The sequence below is a fragment of the Scyliorhinus canicula genome, chromosome 3, assembly GCF_902713615.1.
Source record: "Scyliorhinus canicula chromosome 3, sScyCan1.1, whole genome shotgun sequence".
Taxonomy (NCBI): domain Eukaryota; kingdom Metazoa; phylum Chordata; class Chondrichthyes; order Carcharhiniformes; family Scyliorhinidae; genus Scyliorhinus; species Scyliorhinus canicula.
The window spans coordinates 209,837,460-209,858,194 of record NC_052148.1 but is presented as its reverse complement, the minus strand read 5'-3'; the positions used below and the strand labels follow the sequence as shown (position 1 = coordinate 209,858,194).

The window sequence follows — 20,735 nt, the reverse complement described above, 5'->3', positions numbered from 1 at the left end:
TGAGGAGACACAGAGAGGGCATCATTAGTCACATGCGTGGTTCACAGTGGTGGGAGAGGTTGTGTGAAGGAAGGGTTGGAGAGGGGTTGAGTGGGAGGAGGGTGGAGTCGCATGGAGAGTTGGAGGATGGATGCTCCCATGGGGGAGGGGAGGGGGCGTTAATGTCTACTCATTCGTGCTACCCAGTGTAGGTCGTTGACTTTTTTCCGGCACTGGAGGCCAGTGCTCCTGGTCACACTCCCCGAACTGACAACTGCCGCCACCTCATCCCAGGCAGCACTGGCTGCCTTATGGCCGACTCTCTGGGACCCTCAAGGGAACTGAACATCCCTCCTGGCCTCTATGGCATCTAGCAGCCTCCCCAGGTCAGCATCAGCGAATCTTGGGGCCGGTCTCCTGGGCATCACTGTTGCAAGCTGGCTGGGGTTGGCTGAGCAGGTGCCGCTTAGGTGCTGCTCGGCCTTGTTAGCAGGGGGCTGGTGCACGCGGTCCCGGCGAATCAGTTGGTGAACATTCATTTGTGACAAGAAGCCCATGAGGCCTCGTTCAGTGGACAAATTAAAGTTGAATTGCGTTGCCAGCCTCGCCAGGCCGAGCGCCCGGAAGCTCCCGGCAATTCCCGTTCACTACCACACCTAGAAATCTTTCCAGAGGATTGCGTCCTCAGTCTCCAGAATCCACACATGTACAGTTAAATGGAAAGTTCAGAAGTTGTTGTTAGTGATCAACTCTTCTCGACCGGCTGCAATGTTGAAGCCCCCACAGACTGTAATCAAATGGGAATCACAAAACTGACAAGAACTTGCCCTTTTACGCCTCCAAACACCCCTCTGAATCCCTGGGAAACTCCCCCTCCCTCATGTTGCAGATTCTGATGGGTATTGTGCCATATAGTTGTCCAATTAGTCACCATACAAATCTGCCCCACAATGAGATCCACAACTGAACCTTATTTAACAATTTTAGCCACAAAATTATACAGGAAAGTCAATAAATTTAAGTACATCTTACCTAGACAAAATTCATCAAATTAGCTGTCAATAAATGAGTATTATATTGCATTAATGTTCTATATTAAGATTTGAAAGATCCCAATACATTATTCAAACCACATTAGTGGAGGTCTAGCGGTGTGTTGGACAATATATATCCCTTAAATATTACTAATAACTTCCTTGGAGGGGATGACTTACCTGAGCTTGAATTCCAAAGTGCCTGCCTCGCCGGACTTTCCTGACTCAGGCTGGATGAGGCTGAAGAAGTGATGCATGTCCACAGCTCCAGCGGCGGAGTGCAAAAGGAATGGATTGAAGGAGGACATGCCCCCCTTTAACGGCACGAGCTGCCATAAAGCAAGTGGATTTAAAGGTGCCACTGAAAGAGAGAAGGTAAGTTTCTAAGTTCAGTGAATAGGAAGTGAGGGTGGAGTTTTGGACATCGGCAGCAGTCAGGTTGGTCATGGGGTTCGGGCCGGACGAGCGGGGGAGTTCAGGTTGGACAAGGGGGAGTCAGGCATGGAGGGGGTGGAGCGGTTGGATTGGACATGGAGGGGTCCAGACATGGGGGCAGATGTGGTAAATGAGGAAGAGTCCGACCATACATGAGGGGCTGGGGTTAGGGACATGGGGATGGATCTGGACACGGAGGATGGTCGGGACATTGGGGAGGGACATGGAGGGATAATTGGGACATGAAGGGGTTCAGATTGAACTTGAGTGGAGGTCTGGTTGGATATGAGGGATCAGGTTTGAAATGAGAGGTGATCTGAACATGGGAGAGGTGATCTAGACTTGGGGTTGTCTGGACATGAGTAGGGGTTGGGACATGGGGGTCATCTGGACATGTGAGGGGATGGTCAGGACATGGGGAGGTGGGTCACGACTGGGGGTGTCATCCGTGTCTGCATTTGGGTTGGGTGGGGGCCGAGCCCGAAATGGTGTGGTAGGAGGTCAGGTCGGGGTTGGGGGGGGGGGGGGGTGGAGAAATGGGAATACCATGGAATCTGAGATGTTTAGTTGGGAATCATCTGGGGGTTGATGTTGTGGGGGGGGGGGGGGGGTCTCATACGGGGCTCTGTCTGGGTGTTTAAAATAGTTACACCGATGTTAAAGTGCTTTTTTTTTGTCTACCTCTTTCAGAGTAACTATGAGTGTACAACTGGAATAAAACACCTGAGGTTAGCCATTAAAATCGCATCTGTCAGATGGTTCTCACCGCAATTGCCCAGGCAAAAGTAACATTTCTGGATAATTACACGCGGGAACTTCCAAGAGGGAATCTCCAGCGCATCTTTGGGGTATCCCCCAAATATAATGCTGGGGAGCCAGGAAGGTATGGCACATTACCATGTCATTATCTTATTGCAGGTTGTAGGACCTTTCTGTCACACATTGCTGCCATATTTCCTACATTAAAACAGTGACTAGATTTCAAACATGTTTCATTGCGGGGGAGGATCTTTGGCTCCCCTTTACGGGGGGTTGGGGGGTGGGGGGGCGGTGGATTGGTGACAGGAGTGGGAAATCCTGTGGGAGTCCCAAAATGCGATATACGCTGGTTGGATTTCGCATTCCGATTGTCCTCGTCGCCTCCGCCAATGACGTATTGGGAATGTCAATGTTGAGTGTCGGGATCCCTATTTGAATAGATTTAAATGTAATTATGAGACCATTCCTCGCCCCTCTCCCCCCCCCCCCCCCCCATTACATTGTTCATTCACGTTGGTGTGCTCGCCTGGTGTGAATCACAACAGGTCCCCCACGATGTGAACCTAATGAGCACCATCCACCAGAAGAGTTCAGGTGAGTGCTTGGCTTGGGGGAGGATCATGTCAGGGTCCTGCCCTCTGACACTGCCCCCTGGTACTGCTATCATTCAGCCCCCCACCCGCCAGTGTGACGGCATGGAACTTGCCCCTTGGAAATATTTTTCTATATGCCTAATAATACAGCCGATGGCTTCCACACTGCTTTTCCTGGTGCAGCCACACTTTGTAACAATATGAGAAAATTCTGTCCATTGGCCGGAAAGCACTTTGGGTCATCTTGAGGCGGTGCTATTTTTATATAATCTGCAGATCTGCTCTGCCAATTTACTACCTAAATTGAAAAGGTGTCAATTCCCCTGAAATATTTATCAAAACAATTCAAAGAGTAGTGTGGTAGTATGACTAGAGGTACTACGGTACCTGGGAGTGTGAGCTGCTATTGGTGGAGAAGGCTCGCTGCCCATTGGCCCAAGTGTTGTCTTCCCATTGGTCGAGATGAAGGTAGCTCCGCCCATGAGGCGGGGTATAAGAACCCGTGTATCCCAGCAGCCATTGTTCTTTCTGTACTCAAGCTGCTGGGCACACTTCTTGTAGATTAAAACCTTCGATTCGGACTACTCCTTCGTTTCTGTGCTTATTGATCGCGCATCAAGTAGCAGTTAGATAATGCCAGAATTGGCTCTTTAAAGTCTGTAGATTGATCCTTCTTTAAGTATAACAAGTGTCTGGAGTTTGACGATTTTTTTGTGTGAAATGCCATTGTTCTTAGTGAAACATCGAGAAACAAAAAGCTTTCCTCTTCTACATTTAAGTTTAACAGTGATAGCTTTGAGGTTGTGCATATTTTTTAAGGCCAACAAAAAGATGGAGAAGAGACAGGAACAGATGTAATGAATGGTTAAAATGAAAGCAAAAATAAAACAAAGCAGACCTGGATGGAAAAATTAATGAAGATGTTAAAAATTTGTGCGGAGATTGGCATTCATTCAAGGTTTTCCATCTCAGTGTTTTTAACACGTGCCAGGAGTGTATATGAGAAATCGCACACTCCCAGCCCCTAATTATCTACCTATTCATTCCGATAACTAGAAATCCAAAGGGCCGAGACATAAAATATCCTGGTATATGCTTTCAGGTGCTCCAAGAGACTGAGTGGAAATCACCCCCTTATATTTAGAACACACGCCTACATTCTTTCTATGGGCTTCCTGCTGCAACAAGGCAGTTGGATGGTGGAATTACTAAATCATCTATAAAGCTGGATGAACATTCCATATCATAACAAATATAGATATGTGGTGCAATGTGTTGTGTACAATGTCAGAATTTGCAATTTTTGCCAGTTCACAAAATATTAAATATCGCCAATGTGACGTGATTAATCAAAATTCTTAATATTTAATGCTTAAACAAATGAAGGACCATTTTACTATTTTTTCTGAAGATCAAAGGTTTCATTTAACATCAGAAACTTTTGTACATCACCATGAAAATGGCATGCAAAAATGCACTTATCAAGATCCCATATAAAAGAACGGGGCAGCACGGTGGCGCAGTGATTAGCACTGCTGCCTCACGGCACCGAAGTCCCAGGTTCGATCCTGGCCCTGGGTCACTGTCCGTGTAGAGTTTGCACATTCTCCCCGTGTTTGCGTGGGCATCATCCCCACATCCCGTTGGAGGAGCACCGCCCCAATACCGTCCTGGCTCACGTCGGTGGATATTTTGGTCTCCTTGGTAGGGTCGAAGAACGCCAGAAACGGGGCTGTGGTGAGTTTTGCCCTCAGCTCATGCCAATCTTATCATGAGCGGGCAGCCACTGGAATTCTGTCAACTTTCTGACGAGATGGTGGAGGGCTGTGGTGTGGGTCGGCATGTTGGGAATGAACTTCCCGAGGAAGTTAACCATCCCTAGAAAGCGGAGGACCGCCTTCTTGTCCTCTGGGGTCTTCATGGCGTTGATCACCGAAACCTTGTCAGCATCTGGCTGCACGCCTTGCTGCAAGACGTGGTCACCAAGGAATTTGATTTCTGATTGACCAAACAAGCACTTGGCCCTGTTGAGTCGGAGGCCATGCTCGTAGATTCTGTGGAATACCTGCTTGAGGCGATCGATGTGTTCTTGAGGAGTTGTGGACCAGATTATGACATCGTCAACATACACACGCATCCCCTCGATACCCTCCATCATTTGTTCCATGATGCGGTGAAATACCTCTGAGGAAGAGATGATGCCAAAAGGCATTCGGTTGTAGCAGTAGCGACTGAACGGGGTATTGAATGTGCACAGCTTGTGACTGGATGCATCCAGCTGTATTTGCCAGAACCCTTTGGAGGCGTCCAGCTTCGTAAAGAATTTAGCATGAGCCATCTCACTGGTCAACTCTTCTCGTTTTGGTATCGGGTAATGTTCCCTCATGATGATGCGGTTTAGATCTTTGGAGTCAATGTAGATTTGAAGCTCCCCTGACGGGTTCTTGACGCAGACCATGGAGCTGACCCAGTCCATGGGTTCTGTGACCTTTGATATGATGCCCTAGTCCTGGAGGTCCTGCAACTGCTGCTTGAGGTTGTCCCTGAGGGGTGCCGGCACCTGATGTGGTGTGTGAGCCACAGGGGTGGCGTTTGGTTTGAGCTGGATTTGGGATGTGTATGGGAGTGTGCCCATTCCATTGAACACGCTGTGGTACTGCGTGATGATGTCATAAATTTTAGCCTGCCGTTTCCATCAGGTGAGGATAACATGGTGTGGGCTCGCTGAACCAGATTCAGGAGTTTGCAGGCCCGAGCACCAAGCAGGAATGCTCTGTCAGGTCCTACGATCTCAAATCGCAGTGTCGCTTTAATTGACTTATTGGAAACTCCGAGTTGGCATGAGCACTGGCAGCTATGGCATTGCCATTGTAGTCAAGGAGCTGGCAGCCGGTGGAAGAATGCTTGGTCTGACGTGGATGGTGTCGAAATCGGATTTCCAGATAAGGTTCGCCAAAGCGCCGGTGTCCAGCTTGAACCGGATGCGAGCCTTGTTGACTGTGAGGACAGCACACCACTCATCGCCAGGATCCACGCTGAGGATGGGGAGGTGCTTCACTATCTTGGAGAAAGACAGTGCATGCTTTGTAATGATGCCCACCCGGTATGGGGATTTGAGGCACACAGCATCAGGATCTGGTGGGCTGTCGGGGTCGGAGTCTGTCACGGCCTGCTGTATTGAACGGACGCTCCTGTGCTGTGGCTGGGATCGCTGGATGCTGGGCAGTGGAGCCGATCTGCAAAGGGCTGCGTAGTGGCCAAGCTTGCCACACTTTAGACACCGTCGTGATTTTGCCGGACATGGCCGCTTTAAATGGGCGGAGCCAAAATTCGGACATGTCATGACGCCAACGTCAGCGCGTTCCGTGCGCCAACTCGCACGTGCAGTGCGGTCAAACAACGTACGCACCTGCGCAGGCTGATCGTCGGTCTCGCTGTCCCCTCGGTCATTGGTGCGCATGCGCAGGAGGCCGGGAAAAGCACGCAAAATGGCCACTCTCGTCGATACTTAGGCCCTGCATTTGTGTGATGGCCTGCACCAGTTGTGCCTCGTGGGATGTTAGCTTTGCCGTTTCTGCCGCCCTGATGTGGGAGTACCGATTGTTAGCATGTTCGTGGAGAATGCACGTTTCGATGGCGATGGTGAGGGTGAGCTGCTTGACTTTCAGGAGCTGTTGACGAAGGAAATCGGAGTGGACCCCGAAAACGGATCCCGGATCATGGAAACAGTTGTCGATAGTGACATGACTACGCAAGGATGCGGAGATGGGTCAAAAAGGATTGAAAAGGTTCATCCTTACCCTGAAGCCTCTGCTGGAAAACGTACCGTTCAAAGCTCTCATTCACCTCAATGTCGCAGTGGCTGTCGAACTTCAGCAGGACTGTTTTAAATTTCGTCTTGTCTTCGCCTTCAGCGAATGTAAGGGAATTGTAGATGTGGATGGCGTGGTTCTCGGCTGTGGAGAGGAATAGTGCGATCTTCCTGGCATCAGATGCGGCCTCGAGGTCGGTGGCTTCGAGATAGAGTTGGAACTTTTGTTTGAAGATCTTCCAATTTGCACCGAGGCTGCCGGCGATGCAGAGCTGCAGAGGAGGGCGGTCGTTTTCCATGTCACCGGATGGCTGTTTGCTGGTCAACGCTGATTCACTCAAGGTAGGTCCGTCAATTTTCAGCATCACTACCTGGTACCATGATGTGTTGGGCAGGCTGGGTCAATGTGGACTGCACTTGATGCAGTGTAGCGAGAGACAGACTTCCAACACTTGATGAGATGCAACACGATTTTATTTAACATCTAAACTATTATGCATGTTCAACTGTGGGTTGACACTATGCTGACTTGACTGGAGACCTGATGCTAGCCTGATCAGACTTACTAGCTACCACATGGTGTTTGCACTGCTAGCTCACGAACTCTGACTGTCTCAGAGGCTGGGTCCAGAGAGAGCGGGAAAACTGGTGCCCCCTGGCTTTATAGTGGTAGTGTCCTGTCTGGTGATTGGCTGCTGTGTTCTGTGTGCTTACTGGTCATCCTGTGTGTCAATCACTGCCTGTCTGCACTCCATTATATACATAGATGTATATTATGACATGTGTCTGCGTGGGTTTCCTCCGGGTGCTCCAGTTTCTTCCCACAAGTCCCGAAAGACGTGCTGTTAGGTGATTTGGGCATTCTGAATTCTCCCTCTGTGTACCCAAACAGGTGCCAGAATATGACGAACAGGTGTCGGAATGTGACGACACAGGATGTAGTCAAGGCCTAAATATTGCATGTTTTTAAGAAGCACTTAGATAAAGTACTTAAAGCAAAAGGGATCAAAGGATATGGGGGGAAGCGGGATTAGGCTATTGAGTTGGATGATCAGCTATGATCATAATGATCATAATGAATGATGGAGCAGTTTCGAAAGGCCGACTAACCTCCTCCTGCTCCTATTTTCTATGTTTCTATATTTCTAAAGGGTGTGGATGATTGTCTTTTTGGGCCTGTAGTAAAAAGGACTTTTTCTAGGAAAGCGGGAAATTGTCAATAAATTATTATTTTTGTTTAAAGCTTTTTTATATACATATTATTGTCATTATATGGTTCATTTGTCCTGTACAGCTGGTGAAGGGGCATGAAAGTGCCATAACATGGCATGAGGGTTATGAGGGGCTCTGGGAATGAGTGCGGGAATACCTAGGTATGGGGCATGAAGGGCCTTTCATAGAGGTGTGTGGTGGCACATCTTGGCAGGAGGGGCATGCCTTTGAGGTGAATGGGGGCCATACCTTGGCATGGGGACATGAAAGGTCATAGGTAATGAGTGGGAGAATGCCTTGGCATGGGTGACACGAAAGGTCATAGGTAATGAGTGGGGGAATGCCTTGGCATGGGTGACATGAGGGGCCATGGGGTGGGTCTAGGGCATTAGAGGCCATGGATAGGCATAGGAAATTCATGATTGCACTTTTTCAATATAACTGAGATAAAGTCTCACAGCACCAAAGTAAACCCTTTAAACAATCAGCATCCACATCTAACAATCTCTGTTTCTGTCTCATAACTCTTTCCCTGGTTGGCCGACCCAATGATAGCCCATATCTGCACCCCCACAATGAAAGTCCCACCTTTTCTGGCACTTTATCCCGATTCCTTCTACCCACCTCCAGGATGAAAATCTAGCCCAGTATGTGAGCTCTCCTCGTATCCTGATTGATATTCTTTCCTCAGTCTGTTAGGATCCTGGACAAGAACCCAACTATATTCAATTTGTAAAACTGTGAGGAAATGTTGATGCTCCACAGGAGTGATAACGCTGACATATAGGTATATTTATGTTCAAATTTTTATAAATTTAAACACAAATTATCCACGTTAACAACAAAGAAATAGCTTGACAGTTAACAGCTGCAACACTTCTTAAGTAAAAGGAGAAACCTGAACTTGTTTGCTAAATATGCCACCATATTCCAATTAAGCAAACCAATATATACTAAATACCACTTATGAATAAAATTAACAACCAGGGTTTTTCTTGATTTTCTCTGTACAGAACCTTTGGAGAGAGAACCTTTCAACACCAACCAAACTAAAATACCTTTCGTCAGATTACAATTCCAGGACCTACTGACTCTTCCAACAGGCCTGGCTCCTCCCATTATAAACATCACTTGTACCCAAAGCATAAGGCATTCTTTTGTCTTTTCTTATAAAATGTCCCTTGACTTGTTTATCCAGGGCCAAACATAATACCCCTCATACATTATCTATACTTGATGGGATTGTTGTTGTTGATATGGGGATTGACATTGTATTTATTACTGTTTGTTGTTTATTGTTGGTGAGTGTAAATTAGGGAGAAAATGTGAAAAAGGAGGAGAATAAAACTATTTAAATATACATTATCTACACTACAGGGTCCTTCAAACATAAACAATGTTCCATTAGCTAGCTATCTGTAAACAATTACATTATTGTTAAGATCTATTAGCAGAACGCTTCACCTGAAAAATCAATGATTATCTCACTTGTATGATACTTTAATCACCTCTCCAGCATTCATACTGTCTGTATGCATCTTAACCCAGGTTTTCAAAACAGTACTGCAAAAATATATATAAAATATGACAATTTCTTACATTCATCACCAGTCAACAACAACCTTTCTCAACTTCTGTTTATCCTTTCTACAGGCAAAATGAAACATTTTTGTGACTAGGTTACTTGAGTAATTAATATTTTTAGGAAATTGACACAGACGTAGGTTGCACATTACGAATCAAATCAAAAATGTGTTATGTAATACATGGATTATTAATAGCATGTACAGGAAACATTTTAAATTTAGACTCGGAACTCCTCAGAGTATAAATTGTTATAAATATCTCTGTCCATTGTACAGTTCATTTTCAGTAGTTCATTGGATAGATTACATTGAAGGCAACAGCATAATCGCCACTCTATTTCTGGTCAGAATCAATCAAGACGCTTCTGCTTTTTCTTGTCTGAAATACGAATCCAGTAATAATTTATGGATATTACCATCTAAAACTTAAATTCACAACATGTAACGGCATGTTTACACATTGAAAAGCATCCCATAATGCAACACCAGTTTGAATTACAATTGGATATAAATGTAGGACAATGAACAATCTGTGTGTTAAATGGCACCATCAGTACAAAATCAAGAGCAACATCATGAAATACATTCTGTGGATAGGAATTTTATAAACGTTACACCCCCAACCCCTATCCCAGAAAAATAGTTGGTCAGTATCCCACAATTGTCACCAATATTTTACATTGACCTCAATTTCTGGCAGTTGCTAATTTTTATACATTTGTTACAAATGGTGTGTATGCACACACCCATGTCAGAGCAGAAAGACTGTTTGCAACAATACAGATTTTATCAAAAAGACAAAAGACATAAGAAATAGGAGACGGAATAGGCCATACAGCCTGTCAAACCTGCTTTGTCAATCAATGCAATCAATGATGATCTTGAGCTTCAACTTCACTTTCCTGTCTGCTCCCCATATCCCTTGATTTCCCGATGGACCAAACATTTGACTATCCCAGCATTGAATCTTTTCAACAATGGAGCAACCCCAACCATCTGGAGTAGGGAATTCCAAAGATACACAACCCTTTGAGTGATGAAATTTCTCTCCATCTCAATCCTCAATGACCATCCTCCTATCCTGGGATTGTGCTCTTGGTATTTTAGATTCCCACCAGAGTAAACAACATCTCAGCATCTACCCTGTCAAGCCTCTTCAGAATATCACATGTTTCAATGCAATCACCTCCCATTCTTATAAACTCCAGAGAATATAGCCCCATGTTTACTCAAACTCTCATAACAGGACAACTCTCTCATCCCAGGGAGCAATACGGTGAATTCTTGCTGTACTTAAGGAGGCTCCCGGGGGGTCAGGAGAGGGAGATAGGGGAACTCCCGTTGAGGAGGGCTGCAGGGAGCTTTAAGTATCTTGGGGTCCACATGTCTTGGACCTGGGGGGCTATGCATAGGCTTAACGTTTCGAGGCTGGTGGGGCAGATGGAGGAGGCACTCAGGAGGTGGGATGCGCTTCCGCTCTCGTTGGTGGGCAGGGTCCAGTCGGTTAAAATGACGGTGCTCCCGAGGTTTTTGTTTCTTTTCCAGTGCCTCCCCATGTTGATCCCGAAGGCTTTTTTTAGAAGGGTGAATAAGTCAATTCTGGGGTTTGTGTGGTCGCGGAAGGCCCCGAGAGTAAGGAGGGTATTTTTGGAGTGAAGAAGGGAGGTAGGGGGCCTGGCACTGCCCAACCTGTGTGGATATTATTGGGCGGCGAACGTGGCGATGATTTGCAGGTGGATGACGGAAGGGGAGGGTGACGCATGGAAGAGGCTGGAGGTGGCATCCTGTGCGGGTACGAGTCTGGAGGCCTTGGTGACAGCCCCACTTCCACTCCCCCGGCAAAGTACTCCACGAGTCCGGTGGTGGTTGCGTCTTTCAAAATCTGGGGACAGTGGAGGCGGCATAGGGGGGAAGTGAAGGCCTCAGTTTGGGCCCCGATTCGGGGCAATCACCGTTTTGAGCCAGGGAGAACGAGTGGAGGATTTGGCAGTTGGCACAGGGCAGGGATCAGACAGTTTGGGGACCTCTTCCTGGATGGGAAGTTCGCGACTCTGGAGGAGCTGGTGGGGAAGCGGAACCTCCCCCCTGGGAACGCTTTTAGGTATAAGCAGGTCAGGGACTTTGTTAAGAGGCAGGTGGAGGAGTTTCCGTGGCTGCCGCCAAGGGGGGTGCAGGACAGGGTGCTTTTGGGGACGTGGGTCGGGGAAGGGAAGATCTCGGCTATCTACCAACTGATGCAGGAGGAGGAGGAGGCCTCAGTAGATGAGCTCAAAGTGAAATGGGAGGAAGAGCTAGAGGAAGAGATTGAGGATGGGACGTGGTCGGACGCCCTGGAGAGGGTGAATTCTTCCTCCTCTTGTGCACGGCTCAGCCTAATTCAGCTGAAGGTGCTGCACAGGGCTCACATGACGGGGGCAAGGATGAGCCGGTTTTTCGGAGGGGAAGACAGGTGTGGGAGGTGTTCGGGTGGCCCGGCAAACCACACCCATATGTTTTGGGCATGTCTGACTCTGGAGGGGTTTTGGAAGGGGGTGGCGGGGATTTTGTCGGAAGTGGTTGGGTCTAGGGTCAGGCCGGGCTGGGGGCTCGTGATCTTTGGGGTAGCTTCGGAGCAGGGAGTGCAGGAGGCGAGAGAGGCCGGCATTCTGGCCTTTGCGTCTCTAGTAGCCCAGCGCAGGATTCTGTTACAGTGGAGGGATATGCGGCCCCCGAGTTCGGAGACCTGGGTCAACGACATGGCTGGGCTCATCAAGTTGGAGAGGATGAAATCTGCCCTAGGGGGTCGGTACAGGGGTTCTTTCGGCGGTGGCAGCCCTTTCTCGATTTCCTGCGAAGGGTATCAGAGTGGTCGGTCTCTGCAGCAACCCGGAGTGGGGGAGGGGGGTGCAGTGGGGGGGGGGGGGGGGGGGGGGGTGTTTTGTTTTGGCGTGGAAACACACCTTGTTTGTTTTAAATTGCGGGGAGAAAATTTGTTATTGTTATTAAAAAACTTGAATAAAAATTATTTAAAAGAAAAAGTACTTAAGGAGGCCATTCGGCCCATCGAGTCTGCACCGACCTTCTGAAAGGTTACGCAAATAGGCCCACTCTCCCACTCTATCCCCGTAACCCCATAACCCCACCTAACCTGCACATCCCTGGACACTAAGGTGCAACTTTGCTTGGCCAATCCACCTAACCTGCACATCTTTGGCCTGTGGGAGGAAACCAGAGCATCCGGAGGAAACCCACGTGGACACGGGGAGAACGTGCAAACTCCACACAGTTACCCATGGTTGGAATTGAACCCGGGTCCCTGGCGATGTGAGGCAGCAGTGCTAACCACCGTGTCACCAATGGAAGTATATTCTGTCTTAAAAGTGGAGACCAAAGCTTTCATCCCCATGTGAGATGGAGATGGTGCATATTCACAACACAATCTAAACTTTATTTTCCTCAATTCTTTTTAGATTGTTTTCGAAATGCATTACATGTTTAAGGAACATTATTTATATTGGTTTAAAATATTTTTATCCATGTGCGGCACAGTGATGCAGTGGTTAGCACTGCTGCCCTATGGCATGGAGCACAAGGGACCAGGATCCACCCCGGGTCACTGTTTATGAGAAGTTTGCACATTCTCCCCATGTCTGCGTTGGTTTCATCCCCACAACCCAAAGATGTGCAGGTTAGGTGGATTGGCCACGCTAAATTGCCCCTTAATTGGAAAAAAATAATTGGGTACTCTAAATTTAAGAACAATAAAGAAATATATTTTTCTAAGGATTCTTTGCACATTCATTTCCATTGACACCACTGTATCACTCAAAGTGTTACACTGTATCAACCAATGAGATGTACTGTGTCAACCACTGTATCAGTCATTTGGTTGCTCTGTCAGCCAATGAAGGGCACAATGTCAGTTAACGAGTTGCACTCTATCAGTCATTGAGCTGCACTGTGTCAGTCAATGAGTTGCTCAGTGTCAGTCAATGAGTTGCTCAGTGTCAGTCAATAAGTTGCACTGTCCGTCAGTGAGTTACACTGTATCAGTCATTGGGTTGCACAGTGCCAGTCATTGAATTGCACAGCATCAGTCAATGGGTTACACTGTATCAGTCATTGAGTTGCACAGCACCAGTCATTGAATTGCACAGCATCAGTCAATGGGTTACACTGTATCAGTCATTGAGTTGCACAGCGCCAGTCATTGAATTGCACAGCATCAGTCAATGGGTTACACTCTTTCAGTCAATGAGTTGCACTGTGTCAGTCAATGAGTTGCATTGTGTCAGTCAATGAGTTGCATTGTGTCAGTCAATGAGTTACACTGTGTCAGTCAATGAGTTGCATTGTGTCAGCCAATGAGTTACACTGTGTCAGTCAATGGGTTGCACTGTATCAGCCAATGAGTTGCATGTATCAGTCATTTGGTTGCTCTGTCAGCCAATGATTGGCACTGTATCAGCCAATGAGCTGTGCTGAATCAGCCAATGAGTTGCACTGTATCAACCAATGAGAGGCACAGCGTCAGTCATTGAGTTGCACTGTGCCAGTCATTGAGTTTCACTGTGTCAGTCATTGAGTTGCACTGTTTCAGCCAGAGTGCTATAGCATCAGTTAATGATTTACAGTGTGTCAGTTGATGAGGTGCACTGTGTCAGTCGTTGACTTGCACTGTGTCAGTAAATGAATTGCACTGTGACACGAGTTGAGTTGCACTGTGTCAGCCAATGAGTGGCACTGTGTCAGTTAATGAGTTCCAATGTTTCAGTTAATGAGTTGAACTGTGTCATTAAATGAGTTGCACTGTGTCAGTCAATGAGTTGCACTGTGTCAGTCAATGAGTTGCACTGTGTTAGTCAATGAGTTGTACTGTGTCAGTTAATGAGTTCCACTGTGTCAGTCAATGAGTTCCACTGTGTCAGTCAATTAGTTGCACTGTGTCAGTCAATGAGCTGTGCTGTGTCAACCAATGAGTTGGACTGTGCCAACCAATGAGTGGCACAGTGTCAGTCATTGAGTGGCACAGTGTCAGTCATTGAGTTGCACTGTGCCAGTCATTGAGTTGCACTGTGCCAGTCATTGAGTTGTACTGTGCCAGTCATTGAGTTGTACTGTGTCAGTCATTGAGTTGCACTGTGCCAGTCATTGAATTGCACTGTGTCAGTCATTGAGTTGCACTGTGCCAGTCATTGAGTTGCACTGTGCCAGTCATTGAGTTGCACTGTGCCAGTCATTGAGTTGCACTGTGCCAGTCATTGAGTTGTACTGTGTCAGTCATTGAGTTGCACTGTGCCAGTCATTGAATTGCACTGTGTCAGTCATTGAGTTGCACTGTGTCAGTCATAGAGTTGCACTGTTTCAGCCAAAGAGTGCTACAGGATCAGTTAATGATTTGCAGTGTGTCAGTTGATGAGTTGCACTGTGCCAGTCATTGAGTTGCACTGAGTCAGTCGTTGAGTTTCACTGTCAGTCAAACAGTTGCACTGTGTCAGTCATAGAGTTGCACTGTGTCAGTCGTTGAGTTGCACTGTGTCAGTCGTTGAGTTGCACTGTGTCAGTCATTGAGTTGCACTGTGTCAGCCAATGAGTGGCACAGTGTCAATTAATGAGTTCCAATGTTTCATTTAATGAGTTGCACTGTCAGTCATTGAGTTGCACTTGTCAGTCAATGAGTTGCATTGTATCAGTCATTAAGTTGCACTGTGTCAGTCATAGAGTTGCATTGTGTCAGCAAATGAGTGGCACAGCATCAGTTAATGATTTGCAGTGTGTCAGTTGATGAGTTGCACTGTGCCAGTCATTGAGTTGCACTTGTCAGTCAATGAGTTGCATTGTATCAGTCATTAAGTTGCACTTGGCAGTTAATGAGTTGCTCAGTGTAAGTCATTGAGTTGCACTGTGTCAGTCATAGAGTTGCATTGTGTCAGCCAATGAGTGGCACAGCATCAGCCAATGAGTTGCACTGTGTCAGTCAATGAGTGGCACAGCGTCATTATTGAGTTGCACTGTATCAGCCAATGAGTTGCACTGTGTCAGTTAATGAGTTGCACTGTGTCAGTCAATGAGTGGCACAGCGTCATTATTGAGTTGCACTGTATCAGCCAATGAGTTGCACTGTGTCAGTTAATGAGTTGCACTGTGTCAGTCAATGAGTGGCACAGCGTCATTATTGGGTTGCACTGTGTCAGCCAATGAGTTGCACTGTGTCAGTTAATGAGTTGCACTGTGCCAGTTAATGAGTTGCACTGTGTCAGCTAATGAGTTGCACTGTGTCAGTTAATGAGTTTCACTGTGTCAGTCAATGAGTTGCACTGTGTCAGTTAATGAGTTGCACTGTGTCAGTCAATGAGTGGCACAGCGTCATTATTGGGTTGCACTGTGTCAGTCAATGAGTTGCACTGTATCAGCCAATGAGTTGCACTGTGTCAGTTAATGAGTTGCACTGTGTCAGTCAATGAGTGGCACAGCGTCATTATTGGGTTGCACTGTGTCAGCCAATGAGTTGCACTGTGTCAGTTAATGAGTTGCACTGTGCCAGTTAATGAGTTGCACTGTGTCAGCTAATGAGTTGCACTGTGTCAGTTAATGAGTTTCACTGTGTCAGTCAATGAGTTGCACTGTGTCAGTCAATGAGTGGCACAGCGTCATTATTGGGTTGCATGTGTCAGCCAATGAGTTGCACTGTGTCAGTCAATGAGTTGCACTGTGTCAGTTAATGAGTTGCACTGTGTCAGTCAATGAGTTGCACTGTGTCAGTCAATGAGTGGCACAGCGTCATTATTGGGTTGCACTGTGACAGTCAATGATTTGCAATGTGTCAGTCAATGAGTTGCACTGTAGCAGCCAATGGGTGGCACAGTGTCAGTCAATGAGTTGCACTGTAGCAGCCAATGTGTTACACTGTCTTAGCAAACAGCAAATCAAATAAAACATATTTACTCAGAAAATGGAGTAAAATTAAATGGAGCACAACAGCAACCAGTGTAGAGTTTTTAAAAATATAATCAATATGAAGTAAAGGAAACAGAATTCCCATTTAAAAAAAATATCTTTACTGAGATTTTTGTGGTACACAGAACAAGGTTAAGCGTAGACGCATATTTGAAGACAAACCAAAAAAAAGGAAGAAAGAAGGGGAAAGAGAAATATTCACACACTGGTCTGCGTCTGTTATTTACATCAGTAACTTTGCATTATTTACAGTAGTGATTATGGTTTCATGCTTTTCGTTTTCCAGTAGGTTTTCGATTCTGGCTGGTTCTCCTATTCCTCCCACTTCTTTTCCTAGCACCCCCAACCCAGCCCCCCCCTCTCCCAAACCCCCCCCCCCCCCCCCCCCCCAGCCATCTAGTGTGCCTTCTTCTTTTGTCTGTTCTTGTACCCTGCTCCAGTAACGTTGATGTGATGCCGTGTCTCGTGCTATTTGTTGGGTATGGCTGGGTTCCATGTCCCTTTGTTCTCCCCCACTCCTTGCTGTATCGTGACTATCCGCTCCTGTTGTTTGGCTTAGTGGTTGTTGGCTACAAACAGGTCTTGGAACAACCGGGTGAATGGCTCCCACGGTTTGTGGAAGCCCTCTTCCAACCTTCGGTTGACAAATTTAATTTTCTCCATTTGGAGAAATTCCGATAGGTCGGACAGTCAGTCCGCAGCTTTGGGTGGTGCTGTGGTCCGCCTGCCAAGTAGGATTCTCCAGCGGTTAATTAGGGAGGCAAGGGTGCGGCCCTCCTCCCCATGACTAGATCTGCTATTTTGAGACCCCAAAGACCGATAGTCTTGGATAAGGCCCCACCCTCATCCCCACCACCTTGGACATTGCCTCGAAGAAGACTGTCCAGAACCCGGCAAGTCTGGGGCAAGACCATGCCAGAACATATGGCATGGTTGGCTGGGCCTCCTTGGCACCGTTCGCATTTGCCCTCCACCTCCAGGAAGAACCTGCTCCTTCGGTTTCTGGTCAAGTGGTCTATGTGTACCACTTTCAGCTGCATTAGTCTTATCTTTGCACATGTAGAGGTAGAGTTGACCCTGTACAGCGCTTTGCTCCAAAATCCCCACCCTATTTCAAACCCCAAGTCCTCCTCGCACCTCTCTCTTGTCTCGTCCAGTTTAGTGCTAGCCCTCCTTAGTAGTTTCCCACACATGTCGCCATAGTTCCCTTTCCCTAGGATGTCCATGTCCAGTAGGCCCTCTAGCAATGATTGTTGTGGTGGTCATGAGTACGTCCTCATTTTCCTGTGTAAGAAGATTTTGATCCGCAACTACTTTAGTTTACTCTCCCCCCCCCCCCCCCCCCCCCCCCCACCCCGCCCCCATCAGCTGGAATTTTTCTGTCAGTTCCTCGAGCGTTGTCAGTCTGTTATCAGTGTAGAAGTCCAGAACTGTCAGCGTCCCCATCGTCCTGTCTCCACATTTTGAAGGTGGCATCCATTGTCGCCGGCGTGAACCTGCGGTTGTTGCAGATGGGGTCCTTGTCGGACATTTTGGTTAGCCCAAGTGCTGTCACAGCTGGTTCCATGACCGGAGTGTTGCTACCATCACTGGGCTCGTTGAGTATTTATTTGGTGGGGATGGGATTGCCACTGTGGATAGGGCCCAGAGAGAGATCCCTCAGCTGGAGCCCTCCTCCATAAGCACCCACTCGGCTTCTGGCTCCTTTATCCACCACTTTACGCTCTATGCGGTTGCCACTCAGTTGTAATATTGCAAGTTCAGGAGGGCTAGAACCCCATCGATCTCGTTTTCTGCAGTACTCTCTTTCCTGATCCCATTCCAGTTCTTTACCTCCCTAAATGCAGTCGGCAGTGGTTTCATCGCTAGAATGAACAGCAGCGGGGACAACGAGCATCCCTGCCTGGTGCTCCTGTGCAGCTGGAAGTACTGAGAGCTGGTGGTACTTATCCGTACGCTCACCAGAGTTTCACCCAGGTGGTGAACCCTGTTCCAAGCCTGAACCGCTCCAGTACCTCTACGAGGTACTTCCATTCGACTCTGTCGAAGGTCATATCTGCGTCCAGGGAGACGATCACCTCTGGTGCTCTCTCCCCGGATGGGGTCATGATCATGTTCAGCAGGCACCTGATGTTTGATGTTAGTTGTTTACCCTTAACCATGCCCATTTTGTCTTTGGCAACCACCTCTAGTATGCAGTCCTCGAACCTCTTGGCTGGGAACTTGGCCAGCATTTTCACGTCTGCGTTTAGAAGCGAGATGCGTCTGTTGGGTTTTTGTCTTTCTTGGGTATCAGTAAGATTGAGGTTTGTGCTAGTATAGGTGGCAGTGTGCCCCTCACCAGTGAATGAAATGAAATGAAAATCGCTTATTGTCACGAGTAGGCTTCAATGAAGTTACTGTGAAAAGCCCCTAGTCGCCACATTCCGGCGCCTGTCCGGGGAGGCTGGTACGGGAATCTATGAACATCTCCTGCAGGTGCGGGCCAGTACCTTCGCAAATCTTTTGTAGAAGTCAGCTGGGAAGTCGTCTGGTCCTGGCACCTTCCCCACCTGCATGGAGCTAATATTCTCCATGACTTCTCCGAGTTCTGGCAGTGCTTCCAGGCTATGTTTCCTATCCTCCCACATGACTGGCATGTCTAGTCCATCGAGGAACAGCTTCATCCTCAAGTCCCCTTCTACCAGCCCCCGGTAGAAGGTCTTGAATGTTTCGTTGACCTTTGTCGGCTCCATTACAAGGTTGCCTTTGCTGTTCCTAATCTGGGCTATTCCCTCATGACTGCCTGTTTTTTTAGCTGGTGAGCCAGCAGGTGGCTGGCTTCGTACAGGGTCCTCCATGACTGGCGGTGTTGGTGCACTGCTCTCCTCGTGGAGAGCAGATCAAAGTCCATCTGTAGCTTTTTCCTCTCCACCAGGAGCTCTACGGTCGGGACCTCGGAGTATCATTGGTCTACTTCCAGTATGGAGTCGACCAGTTGTTGCCTCACTGCCCACTCGTCCCTATCTTTCCGTGATTTATACACAATAATTTCTCCCCTCATCATAGCTTTTAGCACCTCCCAGAACGCGGAGGGCGAGAGCTCCCCATTCTGGTTATTAGCAGTATATGGCCTGTGATATTTTCTCGCAGAAAGCCTTATCGGCTAGGAGGGCCATGTCCAATCTCCATGGTGGGCGTTGGGCACGACCGGTCTCCAGCCTCACATCCATATAATATCGAGCGTGGTCGGAGAGTTACAATAGTGGAGTATTCCGCCCTTACTAGCCCTGGAAGCACCGATTTCCCCACTACGAAGAAGTCGATCTGTGAATATACATGTGCACTTGGGAGATGAAGGAGAACTCCTTCTCCCGTGGGTGGGTGAGCTGCCATCGGTCCACAGCCCCCATCTGCTCCATGAATATACCGAGTTCTTTCGCCATGCTGGAGGTCTTCCCCGTTTTGGGATTCGAATTGTCTGTCCATAGGTCCTGTCCACAGTTAAAGTCCCCCACCACCACCATGATTAGTCGGTGTGTATCTATGTCGGGGATTTTCACCATGCTATTTTTTTATAAACTCCATGCCATCCTAGTTGGGCACGTACACATTGACCAGGACTACCGCTGCCTTCTCTAGGACATCGCTGATCATGACATACTGTCCCCCCTGGATCCGTAACTGTCCTTGTCGCCGTAAACATCATCCTCATATTGAGAAGTCTGGCTACCCCACTGGCCCTCGTCCCATAACAGGAATGATAAGTCTGACCACCCAGACCTTCCTTACCTGCAGTCAGCCCTTCTCCCTCAGGTGCGTCTCTTGGAGGAAGACTATGTCGGTTTTCAAACTTTTCAGGTGGACGAAGACTCTTTTCACTGGGCCATTAAGTCCTCCTGACATTCCAGGTGACTCTCCTGATGGGGTTTTTTGTTGATCCTGTGGGATCAACCATAATCATCTGGTGGATGCGCCCCTGCATTTTGGGGTTTCCCTTTGTTAGGGAGCCGCACACGATAGCCGCAGTCACTGTTCTCCCCATGAGGTCGACCTCTGCGCTCCGGGATTTCACTTTGTCCAGGTGGAAACCCAACATGGCCTCCAATTGGGAGTTCGCCATGTGGGTGAGCCCCTGCTCTCCGGTTTTTTCCCTTTGTTCAGAGACTCTCCAAAGTGGTTGCTTGTGGCGCAATTTTGTTCCAAGTCACCACCTGTGGCCTGTTGCAGCCAGCCTAGTGGCCTCACTCCCTCTTTACCAGTATTTCCCTTCTGGTGTTTTCTTCCCCCCCCCCCCTCTTCTTTCTCCCCCCTCCGACCTTGTAGCTGACCCCCTTCTCCCTTCCCTCTGTTTCTTTCCCCAGTTGTCCGCCTGTTACCGATGACTGCGTCCTGTGCCGTGGCTACTCTC

General features: G+C 47.8%; 1 long non-coding RNA gene across 1 annotated transcript in view; it reads left to right on the top strand.

The window, feature by feature from the left end:
* Positions 1–282: 282 nt before the first annotated feature.
* The window catches only part of LOC119963271, a 40,713-nt gene continuing 20,260 nt past the window's right edge, over positions 283–20,735 (top strand). The window contains exons 1-2 of the long non-coding RNA XR_005460059.1: positions 283–1,388; positions 2,139–2,331. This is a non-coding gene — a long non-coding RNA (uncharacterized LOC119963271). The remainder of the gene's footprint in view (positions 1,389–2,138; positions 2,332–20,735) is intronic.